Source organism: Suricata suricatta, chromosome 2 (assembly GCF_006229205.1).
Source record: "Suricata suricatta isolate VVHF042 chromosome 2, meerkat_22Aug2017_6uvM2_HiC, whole genome shotgun sequence".
In the NCBI taxonomy this organism is placed as follows: Eukaryota; Metazoa; Chordata; class Mammalia; order Carnivora; family Herpestidae; genus Suricata; species Suricata suricatta.
The window spans coordinates 180,726,951-180,742,280 of record NC_043701.1 but is presented as its reverse complement, the minus strand read 5'-3'; the positions used below and the strand labels follow the sequence as shown (position 1 = coordinate 180,742,280).

The window sequence follows — 15,330 nt, the reverse complement described above, 5'->3', positions numbered from 1 at the left end:
CAAGCAGGAGAAAGTCCCTGCGGACCTGCTGCGTGAGGAATCTGGGACCAGGAAGGACAAGGGGGGGCGGTCGGTCCTTCCTGACACAGGGAACAGCAAGACCCGAAGGCACACGGAAGGGGCTGCCAGGGTGGGGGCCCCGGATCCCAGAGGGCAGAGAAGAACATGGAGACAGGTGTTGGGGGGCCTTGAGAGGCATTTTGGTTCTAATGCCTCTAATTTTGGTTGGACATGTGTGGTCCAAAAACGGCACCCAGATGGGCAGGTGGCCGGGAAGCAGCTGCCAGGGGGTTAGGGGCTGTCCACTCACTGCTTCCTGTGTATAGGACGCTGGGCCGGATGCTTGGTGTGCCTCGTCCCTTCCACCCCTCCAGCATTAGCGAGGTGGGGAAATGACGAGTTTAGAGAAGGCGGAGCTCAAATTCAGAGCCTGGAAGTCAGCTTCCTGATGTTGTACGGCTGGGATTTGAACCCAGGCCAATGACCCAAAAGCCATAAACAACGGACACCGTGCAGTTGCCCCCAAGAGCCAGGTCCAGAACAAAAGTCCCAGAGGCGCTGCAGTTGAATGGATGCTTGAATGTAGGAGGAGTGATGGGTGCCCTGGACGTAGCTCTCGGTTGACCCGTCTTCTGGGGCCAGAGGTCCAGGGCCCTGTGGGGCCTGAGGACTCCTCACCCCAGGGCCTGCTGCTTCTGTCCCACTCCAGGATGCCAGCAGTGACTCCAGGCCCCCCGAGAGCACTTTCCAGGAGTGCAGTCCCCACCCCGTCTTGTCATCCTCCCTCCTCCCCTCCGCCCGCAGAGGTGACCTCAGTTCTGGCCAGGGACCCCGGCTGTGGCAAGGCCGCCGTGGTCAGCTAGGCGGAGAGCCAGGCAAGCTCCAGGGGGAGGGAAACCCGATATGGGCCTTCGTCAGACTTTCATTGTGAGGTCTGGGTTTCAGGAGTGATGAAGGCAGTAAACCAGGACAGAAAATGATGACCGGGCCTCAAAGCGTGGCTGCTCAATGTGATGTGAAAGCAGTGACCGAGCAGGGAGAACAAAGACCGATGTTTCCGAGGGTCGGGTCCTGTCCTGGAGCCCACTGCCCCCACCAGCCAAAGAGGCCCCTCGGTACTTGGACGTCCCTGAAGGGCAAGAAGGAGCGCGTGGTGCAGAAACAAGGGCTCATGCAGCCCACCCGTGGGATCCGGGAGGAGGTCTCCCAGCGCTCCTCAGGCCCTGTGCGAAGGCCCTATGCTTCATCTGGGGACCCGAGCGCCCAGTCCTGGCCCCCGGGCAAGGGCGGGGTCTCTCCATCTCATGCTGGGTGACGGCCTTGCCAGGAGCAGCGCCAAGGAGGAGGTGCTCACGGTACACGTGTCGGATGCCTGGATGGGCTCTGAATGGCTTAGTGACTTCAGACATTTTTTAGCCAAGTGAGGTCACTTGGGGACAGCAGCTACTGCTGCAGGCCAAACCCTCGTGGCTGAAAGCATCCCTAGTGGCCGCTCCTCCCCAGCCTTTCTCCAGACTCAGTGATCTGCCCCTTCTTGAGTTACAGGGGATGTCACGATGCTCCCTTCCAAAACAGCGTTCCGGGCCCAGAGCTCACACAGCACTTGGAGCCTTTGGAGTAAAATGCGCTCTTCGGTGCCCCCCTCTGTGACCGCGCCTGGCCCCATCTCCACGGTGCTCCCTGGGCCCCTGCCGCTGGGTGACTCAGCTGGCTGCGTGCCTCAGATTCCTGGTGACCGAGGCTGGTATTTATCTCATCAGATTAGTCCTTCTCAAGCTGCCTGAGCAGAGAGAGAGAGAAAGCCAGCCAGGCAAACTGACAGCCTGACTCATGGACTGAGCTTTTCCAAAGCAAGAGTGGTAGGAAGTTCCCTCCTTTGAATTCTCAATATCCTTGTGGCTGGCGGGGAGGTTGGCAGCCTGGATGCCCAGGGGCCTACACGGGCTCCTCAGGAGGGCTGCTTCCCTGGGGCCACTGGCTCACCTTTTGTCTCCCCTCCCCTGAGGGCCGAGGAGGCCTTTGCCTGGCCAGTGGCGCATTTGCCATGAGAGGGTCACTGCACGTGACACCAGGGAGGCTCCGAGTTCCTAGAAATGACAAGCGTGGGAACCCACCTCAGGCTTGGACATCTAAGGGTTCAGTGTACTCCGGCCAGCTCTTTCGTGGTACTTCAGATCGCTGCACAAACTCCCTCCAGAGGGCAGGGGACACGTGTGCCAGAACCACATGGGGCCCTCCCCACGGGGGACCTTCTCAGAAGGGCCTCTCACCACCTCCTGTGGAAATGCAAGGTGTTCCTTCCCTTCCCTATCAGTGCAGCTGTCTCGTGGTCTAGTTCAAGGGCACCATCTGAGTTTCCTGTGGGTGCTGTAACAAATTACCACAAATTTAGTGGCTTGTGACAACATACACATGTCATCTTCTAGTCCTGAGAGTTGGAAGGCCTAAAATCAGGATGTTGGCAGGGCAACATTGCTTTTGCGAGCTCTAGGAGAGAGCACATTCCTCTGTCTCCTCCAGCTTCCTGAGGCCCCCGCATTCCGTGGCCCGTGGCCCTTTCTCCATCTTCAAGGTCTGCGGCATGCGTCCACCCATCTGTCTCTCCCTGGCTTCTCTTTCCATAGTCCTATCTCCTCTGAGTCAGACCCTCCTGCCTCCCTCTTCTAAGGGTCCTGTGATCGCATTGCCCTGATTCAGACCGTTCAGGAGAATCCCCCGTCCCCAAATCTTTAATCACGTCTTCAAAGCCCCTTTGCCACATAAGGTGACACACTCACAGGCTCTGAGGATTAGAAAGAAGACCGGCTTCTTTGGAGGGGGGGGTGCTTTTTCTGCCTGCCACAGGTGTTAAACAGACCACTTACCAGCAAGGTGACCTTCAATAGGTCTACTCAACCTTTGTGCCCATCTGTAAAATGGGTCTGTAGTATGCCTACCCTGTGGGTGCGTTGCCCTCTTGCATAGCTTGTTTGTTACCCATCGGATCTTAGACGTCACATGCAGTAGTGTGCTAGATCCACGGTGCCTGGTAAGTCCCAGCTCTACAATTAAGATGTGACTGAGCTCACAGGAAGTTCGTGGACTACCGAGCAAGATTCTCGGAGTGCTGTTATGTGGTGAGGCATGGTCAAGGGAGGGCTCAACCCGGAGTGTGGCATGGAGCCAATCAGGAAGGCGTCCTCGACGAGGTTGCCCTGGAGAAGTCCCTGAGCAGGGGTGGGAGGGGAAGGGTATTTCCGCCATTCAGAATAGCAGCCGTCAAGGCGCAAAGAAACACTGGGGCCATCCCAGGGGACTGCAGGTGGCTCTGCTTGTCCAGAGCTTGGACTGGGACCTGGAGAGCAGAGATCCTCATTTGTCACCCCCCCACCCCCCCCCATTCTCTCATTTGTTGAATACTCATCGATGTTCCGCGCTCATAAGATGCTGACTCAAGAGGCCTGGTTCTGCAGGGTGACGTACTCCCCACAGTGCCTGGGCCTGGCGTAGAGTCAGGATGTGACAGTCACATTCCCAGGGGTGGGGGTGACTTCCTCTGCCAGGCCTCTGGCCAACTAGACAGACCAGTCTGGGAGCATTCTAATGCCGTGTTACAGTGGTTGGTTTGAATTAGCTTTTCACAATTCAGAAAAGGAGAACTTCTGATCAAAGACGCATTTGCAATATTTCATTTCCCCATGATCAGCAAATGCTCTGGGAGCTGAAGCAGATTTGCGTTAGGGTCACTTTAGGCTCCCGATAAACCCCAGAAGCTCAGAGCTCCAGGACTCAGAAAGCCCCTACTTGTGCTGGCCTGAGCCACACATACCCCAGTGACCCAAATGAACTGTGGGGTCATCCGGAAGTGTCAGTTACGCTCAGGAAGTCCGTTACTCTCCAGAGCTGGCTGCCCAAACACTGACCGGATAAAGCCCTTCCTTCCAGATAACTATTCCCTTTTGAAATGGACATTTCTCAATCCCGCATTATATTTCAATAAATTAATCCTGCTTCCAAATCTTTCTACAAATAGAATGATAGAAAATTCAAAACATATGCCTCCAACTCCCAACCAGCAAAGTAAGATACTTTTTCTTTTTCTTTTTAGGTTTATTTATTTCTTTTGAGAGAGACAGAATGCAAGATGGGCAGGGGCAGAGAGAGAGAGGGACAGAGAGAGAGAGAGAGAGAGAGAGAGAGAACCCCAGGTAGGATCCAAATGGTCAGCGCAGAGCCCAACATGGGCCCCAGTGCGGGGCTCCAACTCCCCAACCATGAGGTCATGACCTAAGCCAAGGTCAGACGCTTAACGGACTGAGCCACCCAGGTGCCCCCAACGTAAGATACTTCTAAAATATCTTTTGGGGATTATGTTCGTTTGTCGCTTTCCTAATTATTGTTGATGTTCTTGTTGGTGAGGAGCTTAAATTCCTCCGAGGCCCCAATTTTTCTTCCACAAATGTTGAATCTGAAGACTTTATACGTTGATATCAAACACAGCAATGTTATCTGCAGTTCAATCTGTAACTTGCATTTAGCTCTCTTGGTCCAGTTTGGTCTTAATAGCCACAAAGATTTTCTGTCAATGTGATATGACCTTTATTCCTTCTGAAATCAGCTGGATATTTTTCTTTAGGCAGAAAATGTACTTTTGCTCATGTTGTTTATCTGAACATGGCTACTGAAGGCGTTACTTGGAAATTAATCTTACAGATAACTACATGTTTAGAGCCACAAACTATTTGCATCAGGGAAGTCCTGAAATATGTTAGTTTTATCTATTTTATCACTCACCAGAAAATAGTGTGCCTTGATTTATGCAGTGTGAGCTGGGCGGACAATTTTTATGGGCTGGTAAATATTCAGTGTTTGTCTGCAAGTCTGGTTTAAGTGAGTTTGCATTATGATGATGCACCTGGTGAGGTGCATCCACTAATGGTCCACGACTCTGGTGACGAGTGAAGGGAAGAGAAGATGCTTTTGCCAAACGTCCTGTCATTTAGGAGTCTGGAAAGTCTCCCTTTTGTCCCATTGTGTGAGAAAGAAATGATAAGGTTTGTCCATTTTGGGCTCCATTCTCCACTGAATGCAGAGGTCAATTTGGAGAAAAGAGAGAGACAGCTAAGAAGAGACCAAGACGACCTTTAGTTGTTCATTGAGTGTCTTTGTCTGTGGGTGTGAGCAGCGGGGCTGGGACAGGTGATGACAGTTGGTGACAGGGAAGGAGGAGCCCATCCGCCCAAATGGGAGAAGATCATTTGCATAATAGAGTCATTTTAAGGAAAAGATTAGCTCAAGCAAATTGTGGGCTTAATGCAAGATGTCATCCTGTCCATTTCAATAGGCATAATGACATTAGAACTTCCAAACTATAATCACAAATATAAGTTTCATCACTGTGAAGAGAAAACCGGCATTAAAATCCATCTCTTTCTGTGTCATTGCAAACTACAGTGTGATGTCAAAATTCCTCCTGATAACGTTTCTTATTTGGCCTGTATTTGTAAAATGGCTGTCTTCTGATGACCTTACATCTTTCCCCATCAGACTGCACAGTAATACTTCCTTTGATGTAAATGAGTAAGTGAAAAACCAGAGTCCCAGGAAAGATAAGCCAGGAGACAGCATCCATTTACCCGAGATGCTTTGTTCTGCAGAAATCATAACTCACTTCCTCTGGGGAGGGCAGCTGAGGCTCCCCAGAGCCTTCCCCAAATCGCCTTCCCTGTGGTTTTTCACGCCTTCCTTCTTGGCACGCACCTGCTGCGTGCAGGCCAGAGGCTGAGGCGCTGTGCCTGTTGCTGGGATTTTACAGTGAGGCCGGAGCCTTGGGACATCACAGGAGGCAAAAAAGTAAGCGTGGTGAACGCAAGGAGGGGACTGCCCCTGCAGCAGGGACGAGAGAAGGAGGGCCAGGTCCAGCCTCCCGGGACGCTGGTGGCAGGAGAAGGCCGAGAAGGGCACGGCAGCCCAGGACCCTTACCCAACGGGCTCCCGCAGTCAGGTTGCAAGGAAAATGCTGATTTACTTGGCTTTGGTCATGTACCCAGCACTGACCCCGGCACAGAGCGCTAGGCGGGATTGGAGTCTCCCACTCACCGGAGGAGGGCTCTCCCACGCTGAGGGGTTCCTCCCCAGGAGGGGTAGCCAAAGTGCAGGGGGCTGGGCTGGAAGGGGCGGGGCCGAGCAGTGCCCCGCCTCCAGCCAGAAGCTTCCTGCCCCTAGAGGGCGCTCAGGGCCCTGCGTGGCCCCGCCTGCGACCTGAAATGGGTGGTGGGTCACAGCGGGCTTGTGATCTGAATCCAGTCTCTGCTGCTTATGTGCTTGTAAAGTAAATTTCATTCATTTTAAACCTCTTGGCCTTTAAACCTCCACGTTTTTATGCCATGACTCCAGGGCACGGAGGACAAGCCCAGCTGGATGAGGACAAGCATCGTTTTGGGGTTTATTTATTTATTTTGAAAGAGAGCTAGAGAGAGAGCAAGCAGGGGTGGGGGCAGAGAGAAGAATAAAGAGAATCCAGAGCGGGCTCGATGCCTTCAGCCCAGAGCCTGACGTGGAGCTTGAACCCACAGACCCGGAGATCATGACCTGAGTAGAGCAAACCCCAGCCAGCTTTGCTTCTTTATGGACTTACTTCTGCCGCCGAAGTTTTCAAGTTATTATATTAAGGGATTTTCATTTCTTTTCCGGAGTCAGTAGAGATTCAACATAGAGGCATAAAAAGGTTTACTTACTGCCTCTGTCCATTGTCCAACCCCCCCCCCCCGCCCCTTGGAGGAAGATCCCACCCAACTGGTATGCTCAGACTCAAGGGCATATCACCCACCTCAGATCATTACCATTACTTGAGAAATAAGCATGGGGTGGCCAGTGTCACAGCCTGTCAAGGTATCCTCTGGGGAAGATTTGGTGGAGATGGACCAAGCCCGAGAATGGGTGGATTATAGGGTCAGCTGGTGGTTCCGGAGAGAAAGGATCTGCGGGGAGAGGAGTCTGCTGCCAACTAGGTGGTTTCTAAGAGGGAGATTGAAGCTGAGTAGAAGAATCGTGGTCTTTGGCATGAGATCCATGAGTCACGTCTGACTCTACCACTTCCCCAACATTATCATCTTCAGCAAGTTGCCAGAACACTGAGCCTTGGTGTTTAAATCTGTGAAACGGGGTGTGTAGACCTTACAGGGTCGTTATAAGGACGAAAGACCCTGCGTGTTGGACCCAGCACAGTACCTCACAGTGGGGGTACCCACAGCTGGTGTGTTGGTGATCTAAAATGTGTTCACTCATTTAAAATGTGTGTGCTGGTCGGTTTAAGGGCAAGGGAAGGAATTACAGGGAAGATGCCCTTTGTTCCCAGAGTGCGAACAGGACTCAGACCCAAATGTCTGTACTTGAGATCCCCTACTACCTCTTTCAAGATGGCGCTGAGTGCCTCTGTGGTGAGCTGAGGCTCTAGCGGCCCAGCCCAGGGCAGGCTGGGACAGTGCCCAGGACAAGCACAGGATCTGGAGGCGTGGGGACCTCACTCACTTAAATGAGTCAAGAGGGGAGCGGTGTAGGGAAATCGAAGTTCCTGAGCTACGACTGTAGTTGTTATTTAGTATACAAGCTGTACAGAGCGTCCCGGGGTGTGAGATGAGCTAATTCTCTCCCCCCTCGTGTTTCAGGGTGGGTTCAGAAATTACTTATCCAGTCATTCAACACTTTTCATTGGTGTCCGAGGATCTGCTAGATGATGTGCTAGGCACTGGGGACAGTCCTCCCCGAAGGAGACAGATGTAAAGTCCCTATTGATAGAATCACGAACTATTACAAGCAAAGTAAGTGTCATAACCCTGGCCAGGCACTAGGAGCTCTCTTTTCCCTCTCACATCCTCCCATCCCTGATGTCCAAGAGCCAGACTCCCCCTTCCCCATGATGGATGGCTGGCCTTATTCTGATTCGATTTGACTGAGAGCCTGCTGTGTGTTGGGGACTCACGGAGTCTCACAGCACCTTTGAGTCAGGTGACGTCCTTGTCCCATTTTACAGGGCCTCTTGGTGTGTAGGGTTGAACCAGATCAGACTACATTATTCCTAGTCCCAAATCTCTTGCTCTTCCAACTCTGCAGCCTGGCTGATTATAGAGACCAGAGAGGAGGCAGCCTTCCAAAAGCAACTGAAATTTGATAAGCATGTTTTTCTTAGGTCCCATACATGCCCAGATATAAAGCATGGTTTCCCCAAAAAAATTATCCATCAGAAAGGCTGGTTTACTACTGACCTCTTCATCTCTGAATCATGTCTTTTGACTCTCACAGTCCTGTTGGAAAGGTACATGGGACCTCAGAAACCTCTATCAGTGCTCTTTAGGAGGTTTGCTGGAAGTTGACTTACAAAATAGGGTTAAGTAAAGACCAGGACAAAGGCACCTGGATGGCTCAGTCAGTTAAGCATTCGGCTTCGGCTTAGGTTACGATCTCATGGTTCATGGGTTCGAGCCCTGCATCAGGCTCTGTGTTAACAGCTCAGAGCCTGGAGCCTGCTTCAGATTCTGTATCTTCCTCTCTCTCTCTGACCCTCCCCTGCTCGTGCTGTCTCTGTCTCTCAAAAATAAATAAAAAACATTTAAAAAATTGAAAAAGAAAAGACCAGGACATTTATCGTATGTTTAATTATTATCTGTAGGGTGTGACTTCATGCCTCCATCCTTTTGGTTGCTGTTCTGGTAAAAGATCTTTTAAAAGATCGCTTTGATAAGCAACATGATGAATTCTTAGGTTCTGGAGATCGTGAGTCTATACCAGCTGAGCAAAGAGAAAAAAGTAAACTCAGAAGACTCACTGTTGGAGGAATGGGTACTTGAGCCTAAAAATAAGATTTCCAGTGACAGCATCACAACAGAATAAAAAGGTCAGCATCAAAATGAGCTAGAAGTACAGAGGACGGGCTGCGGAAAGCAGACTTTTTGTAACTACTTTAATGAAGTGTGATTGACACACAAGAAGCTGTAGTATTTAATGTGTACAACGTGACGAGCTTGGAGATCAGTACACATCCATCACCACACGTGATGCCATAAACACGCTCATTACCTCCAAAAGGTCAGACCCCTCTTCATTTATTTGTGTGTGCGGCACATGCGCATGCATGTGTGTGCATGAGTGAGAGAGAACACTTAGCATTAAGATCTACCCTCTTAGCAAAATTTTAAGTATTCAATGCAGTATTAACTACAGACTCTGCCAGACAGTAGAGTTCTAGGACTAATTTTTCACAATGAAAACTTTGTACTCTTGCACTAGTACCTCCTCACCCCTCTCCGTACCCCCACCCCTGCCCCTCACAATCACATTCCACTCTCTGCTTCTATCAGTTTGGGTTTTCTAGATTCCACATTTAAGTAAGATCATGCAGTATTTGTCTTTCTGTGTCTGACTTCTTTCATTAGCATTCTGTCTTCCACATTTATCCATGCCGTCTTAAATGGCAGGATTTCCTTATTTTTTTTTAAGTTTTTTTTTAATGTTTATTTGTTTTGAGAGAGAAACAGAGCGCGAGGGGGAGAGGGACAGAGAGAGAGGGAGACAGGGAATCCATAGCAGGCTCCAGGCCCTGAGCTGTCAGCACAGAGCCCGACACAGGGCTCAAACTCATAAGCAGTGAGATCATTACCTGAGCCCATGTCAAACGCTTAACTGATTGAGCCACCCAGGCGCCCCTGGATTTCCTTATTTTTTAATGCTGAATTATCTTCAGTTGTATGTCTATACCACATTTTCTTTATCCATTCATCCATGAATGGACACAAGTTGGCTCTATGTCTTGGCCATTGTGAATAATGTTGCAGGAAACATGGGAGTCTAGATATGTCTTCAAGATCCTGATTTCAGGGGCGCCTGGGTGGCTCAGTCAGTTACACATCTGGCTTTGGCTCAGGTCATGATCTCACGGTTCCTGGGTTCAAGCCCTGCGTTGGGCTTTGTGCTGACAGCTTAGAGCCTGGAGCCTGCTTAAGATTCTGTATCTCCCCCTCTCTCTGACCCTCCCCTGCTCGCACTGTCTGTCTCTGTCTCTCTAAAATAAATAAAAAAAACATTTAAAAAATTATTTTAAAGATCCTGATTTCAATTCTTTGGATACATACCTAGAAGCAGGACTATTGGTGATATGGTAGTTCTATTTTTAATCGTCTGAGGAGTTTGCATACTGCTTTCTGCGAAGGCCGTTTCTGTTTACACCCCTACAACGTGCAGTTCAAGGTATGAGGGCTCCCTTTTCTCAGCATCCTTGCCAACACTTAAGGTCTTTTGTGGTTTTAGTAATAGCCATCCTGACTGGTGCAAGGTGATATCTCGTTGGGGCTTTGATTTGTGTCTCCCTGATAATCAGTGATGTCGAGTATCTTTTCCTGTAACTGTTGGCCGTTCGTCTGTCTTCTTTGAAGAAGTGCCTATTCTGTTCCTTTGCCCGTCTTTTAATCTGGTTACTTGGGGTTTTTTTGCTGCTGAGTTCCCTATATGTTTTATATGCTCCCCTTTTGTCAGATGTGTGGTTCGCAAGTATCGTCTCCTATTCTGCAGGTTGTCTTACATTTTGTTGATGGTTTCCCTTGACCATTCAAAAGCTTCTCGGTTTGGGGTCAGCTTTAGCTCAAATGGTTTTACTTCGCGTCTGGTTGTTCAAAAGCTTCTCGGTTTGATGCGGTCCCATTTGATTTTTGCTTTTGTTGCCTGTGCTTTTGGGGTCCTTCCAAGAAATCTTTCCAAGACCAATGTTAAGGAGATTTTTCTCCTATGTTTTCTTCTTACAGTTTTGTTGTCTCAAGTCTTACATTTAAGTCATTACTCCATTTTGTGTCTGGTATTAGATAAGGATCCAGTTTATACTTTTGCATGTGGAAAACCAGTTTTCCCAGCACCATTTATTAAAGAGACTGTCCTTACCCCATTGTGTATTCTGGGCACCTTTGTCCAAGATCAGCTGACCAAAGACCTTAAGACCAACGAGAAATCTAAAGAAGCTAAGAGTGTTGCGTCACAGTCTAGGGGAGTAAAAGAAAAAAGTACTATCTCTTAATTAAATGTGACTTTTCCGTATTTCTCATCAAGTTAACTGACAATATGTTACATGACTCTTAACTCTGTCATCCATGTTGCTAAAAATGTACGTATTCAAATTGGCCATCACCTTTTCTGGGTGAGTTTCTCTTCGGGGAAATGGCCACCGTCTTTACGCGTGCGGCGGCTTCTCCTTGAGTGTGCATACCACTTCAGAGTTACTGGGAAACATCGATACTGCTTTATGGGCTCTGGTGATTTTACAGTCATTGCACTGAATAGGTGCCTCGTTTTCTTTTTTTTTTCTTAATGTTTTATTTATTTTTGAGACAGAGAGCTTGAGAGGGGGAGGGGCAGAGAGAGGGAGACACAGAAGCGGAAGCAGGCTCCAGGCTCTGAGCTAGCTGTCAGCACAGAGCCTGATGCGGGGCTTGAACCCACAAATGTGAGATCATGACCCGAGCTGACATCGGAGGCTTAGCCGACTGAGCCACCCAGACACCCCCAGGCACCTCGTTTTCTAAGCCATTCATCCCACTGCCATTTGTTGCATTAAAACCCCAAGGCCACCCCTCCCTAGAAGACCCAGGTTTGTGTTCCGGGTCCAGATTTCCCAGCGGTGATCTAGTATTTGTTCTCACTTCTAAAACACTTCATACTTGCTTAAGTACCACTTGTATACCTCTGCTTGACCTGTCCTATTTCAACCACTTTATCTGAGATTCACATATCTATCTTACCCCTTTGTTTTATTTTTTGTCCTTTTTCAAACTTTATTTAGTTCTTTTGGGTTTTGGGTTTTTTTTTTTAAATTAATTAGTTTATTGCCAAGTTGTTTTAAAAAACTATCAATAGAACTTCCCTATGACCCAGTAATAGCACTGCTGGGGATCTACCCAAGGGATACAGCAGTGCTGATGCATAGGAGCACATGTACTCCAATGTTCATAGCAGCACTGTCAACAATAGCCAAATCATGGAAAGAGCCTAAACGTCCACTTACTCCTTTGTTTTAAATCATCGTGGACACAAGTCTCTTTCTCTCTCTTCTTCCCTTTTGCTCTTAACCTTCTACACACCCCAGTCTAACCCTCATCCAGTCCTACCTTTGAGCTGTTTATAAGCTCATGTGTCTGAAACCGCTCAGAGATCTGTTTATACACACACACACACACACACACACACACCCATATATATATGTACAGAAATCTCTTTTTCCCCTATAAGGCAAACAAACTTGTCAATTAACACATTCAAATTACAACAGCGTTTGTGTTTTTTTTAAGTGGCCACATTTCCCAGAAGATAAATTACTTGTTAACAGTAAGAATAACAAAACTTATGTCGCATCAAAATAGCACCGATGGTAGAGTGAAGTCAACCCTGCCTGCCCAGTTCCAGGAGCTCAGCGTCTGCTAGAAACTGTGGTGCTCCTTTATCCTGGTCTTCTGAGGCAGGGCGAGAGGAACAAAGCCATTTTATCACAACCTCATTTTAGCAGCTTTCCGAACACAGTGGTAGCCCCGCATCCCTGATCCGCCTAAGTCTGGGATCACTTGGGGTTACACGCAGGTAAGTATCCTGGCTCTTGTCCTGTTACCCATGTGCACCTGCCTGTCTCTCTGCTTGGCGGCGGGGAGGGGTGAGGGGGGCTGCGGCAAGTGGGGTCTTCTTCTGTTCTGTGTCCTCAAGGCCCACGCCGGCCCAGGACATGTGAGGCCTCGATACACCTCAGAGCACCAGGAAGGGGTGGACTGAGCTTTACCCTCAGACGGCCCCACTATCTGGCTTTATTTAACCTCTTCAGTCCTAGTTTTCTTGTCCGTAAAATGGGAAAATGAGACCTACCTCTTAGGATCCCTGGTCGGATCGAGTTGTGGAATTCAGCTCCGGGTCCCTCTCTAAGATGTTATCCCTGCCCAGTCTGCTTAAAACAGCAGCCCCGGGACCCTCTTACTCTGCTGTTTCCTTCACAGCCCCCCCCCCCGCCTCCCCTGGACTTCAGACGTATTCATTTGTTTTCTTTTTCTTTCTCCTTGCGATTTTAAAGCCAGCAGAAGCTTTGTCCACATCAGTCAACCATCACACCCCAGTGCCTGGCAGACAGTAATCCCACTTAAATCTGTGTATGATTGAAGTCTGCAACACGATGGGAGATGGGAGGGTGGGTGGGTGAATGGATGGTTGGATGATGGTTGGATGGACGGGTAGATGGATGAACGGACAGATGGGTTGGTAGGCAGGTAGGAAAGATGGAAGGAAAGAACAAAGGAGAGACAGAGACAGCCAAGTAATCAATAAGTAGATGGGGTCCACGCACATATACAAACAACCACTGAGTTGTTGGTATTTTAGATGCCAGCTTTTCCAAACTGCTTTGGTCAATTAGATCCAGGTATTTTGATCAAAGTACCATCGAACGGGATTAATTAAAGTACAAAGTGCAGGCTCAGCACTGAGGCTCGTCCTTACCCTCCTCCTACCTCCAGTAAGTAGATGAAAATAAGAAAGAAGAGTGTCGAAAGATGGAAGACAAAAGCTGAGCATGTCAGTAATGTGATCAGGCTGTGAGTAGAAACGGGCATCCGGGTGTCGTAAGAGGAACGCGCTATGTGAGCTCAGTCGGTTAAGGGTCCAACTCTTGATTTCAGCTCAGGTCGCGATTGCACCGTTCATGAGATCGAGCCCCGTGTCAGGCTCTGAGCTGACAGCAAGGAGCCTGCTTGCGATTCTCTCTCCCTTTCTCCTGCCCTTCCCCTGCATTCCCTCTCTCTCAAAATAAAAAAACTTAAAAAAAAAAAGGAGGAACGTGATGCCACTGAGCCAGAGACCTCACCTTGTTCTAGGGGAGAGGACTGTGTCCAGTTTGGGATAATGCTCTTCAAAGGGAGTTTGGAAAGGCCGCTCAACGTGGTTTTTGAAAAACAGAGAACAGGAAACAGAGTTTCCTCGGGTAGCTTCATGCAGAGGTCAGTGGCTGAACCCAGGGCGGATCTCAGCGGTTTCAAGGGTCTGTTGTTGTTGTTTGCTTTTGTTGTGTTTTAATGAGACGCTAATCATGTCTACTCTTGGCTAACGAAGAGGAACCAGGTACAGCTTAAAGAAAGACACATTTTTAGGGGCACCTGGGTGGCTCAGTCGGTTAAGCATCCAACTCTGGGTTTCAGCTCAGGTCACGTTCTCATAGTTTGATGGGAGAAAGCCCTACATCAGGCTCTGCTCAGACAGTGTGGAGCCTGCTTGGGATTCTCTCTCTCCCTCTCTCTCTGCCCCTCCCCCACTCATGCTGTCTCTGTTTCTCTCAAAATAAATAAATAAATTGTAAAAAATTAAAAAATAAAGGACACTTTTAGAAATAAGAACATCGTCCACCCCCCTGCCCATTGTTAGAGTGGCATCCTAGTCAGCTGTGACCTCGGAAAGTGAACGGAGCTTCTGCAGAGCTGGTGCAGAGAAGGCGAGGGACCGAACTGAGTTGTGGGAAGTGGGCCTCCCGGCGGTCGGAAGCAATGTTGGAAGGAGCACCTGGACACCAGGAGAGAAGAGAAGGTAGACCAAGGTCACACCACAGGCACAGTGTATTCTGGACAGTATGGGCTGTTTTCTTGAATTTCCCGTCACTACATATTGGCTATGAGAGCCGTCCAAAGCTTTGGCAATGCAGACCCCAAAAGAGTACATTTTCTCTTTCCCTGGACAACAGATGTGCTAATGATGGTCGTGTCCTGAGCCCTCTGGCCCCCACGTGCCTCTCTACTGGGCGCCATCATTCTGTGCATTCTCTTCCTGTGTCCACGGCTTCTGAGAGTCCCAGTATAGGCACTAACTGAAGCTAGTACTGGCTAGTACAGAAAATGTTGTGTACAGTCTCTGTGTTGCTCATTTGTTGTCTCTGTCTCTCTCTCTCCTTGTCTCTGTGTCCCCATGTGAGTCATCATTCTCCCTTGGGGCCTCCGGGGCTTACATTTTCTCACCGGAATTGTGTGGGAGACCCTTAAAGAGAGCCAGCTCCTTTTCCATGCAGCCAGCCTGCCACCTCCTGTCTGGGCCAGGTCAGGTCTGGACTGACGGCCAGGCCTTTTCTTCTGACCGGCCGCACAAGCTGTGGGCCCAGGGAGTGACCTTGAGGAAGATAGAGCCATGAAACTCAGGCCTCACTACGGGCAGAGGCAGGAGAAGATGCTAGACGTGCACTGGCTGGCTCCTGATAGGAGATGCCAGGCGTGATTTCTCTGAAGACCAGACACATCTCCTCTTCCCCCCAAAAGCCCCGTGCTGGTCAAGGACAAATATGGAGAACATTCGGAGGCA

General features: G+C 49.3%; 1 protein-coding gene across 2 annotated transcripts in view; it reads left to right on the top strand.

The window, feature by feature from the left end:
• ADAM12 (ADAM metallopeptidase domain 12) overlaps positions 1 to 15,330 on the top strand; it is a 340,207-nt gene that overhangs the window by 288,429 nt on the left and 36,448 nt on the right. The window lies entirely within an intron of this gene.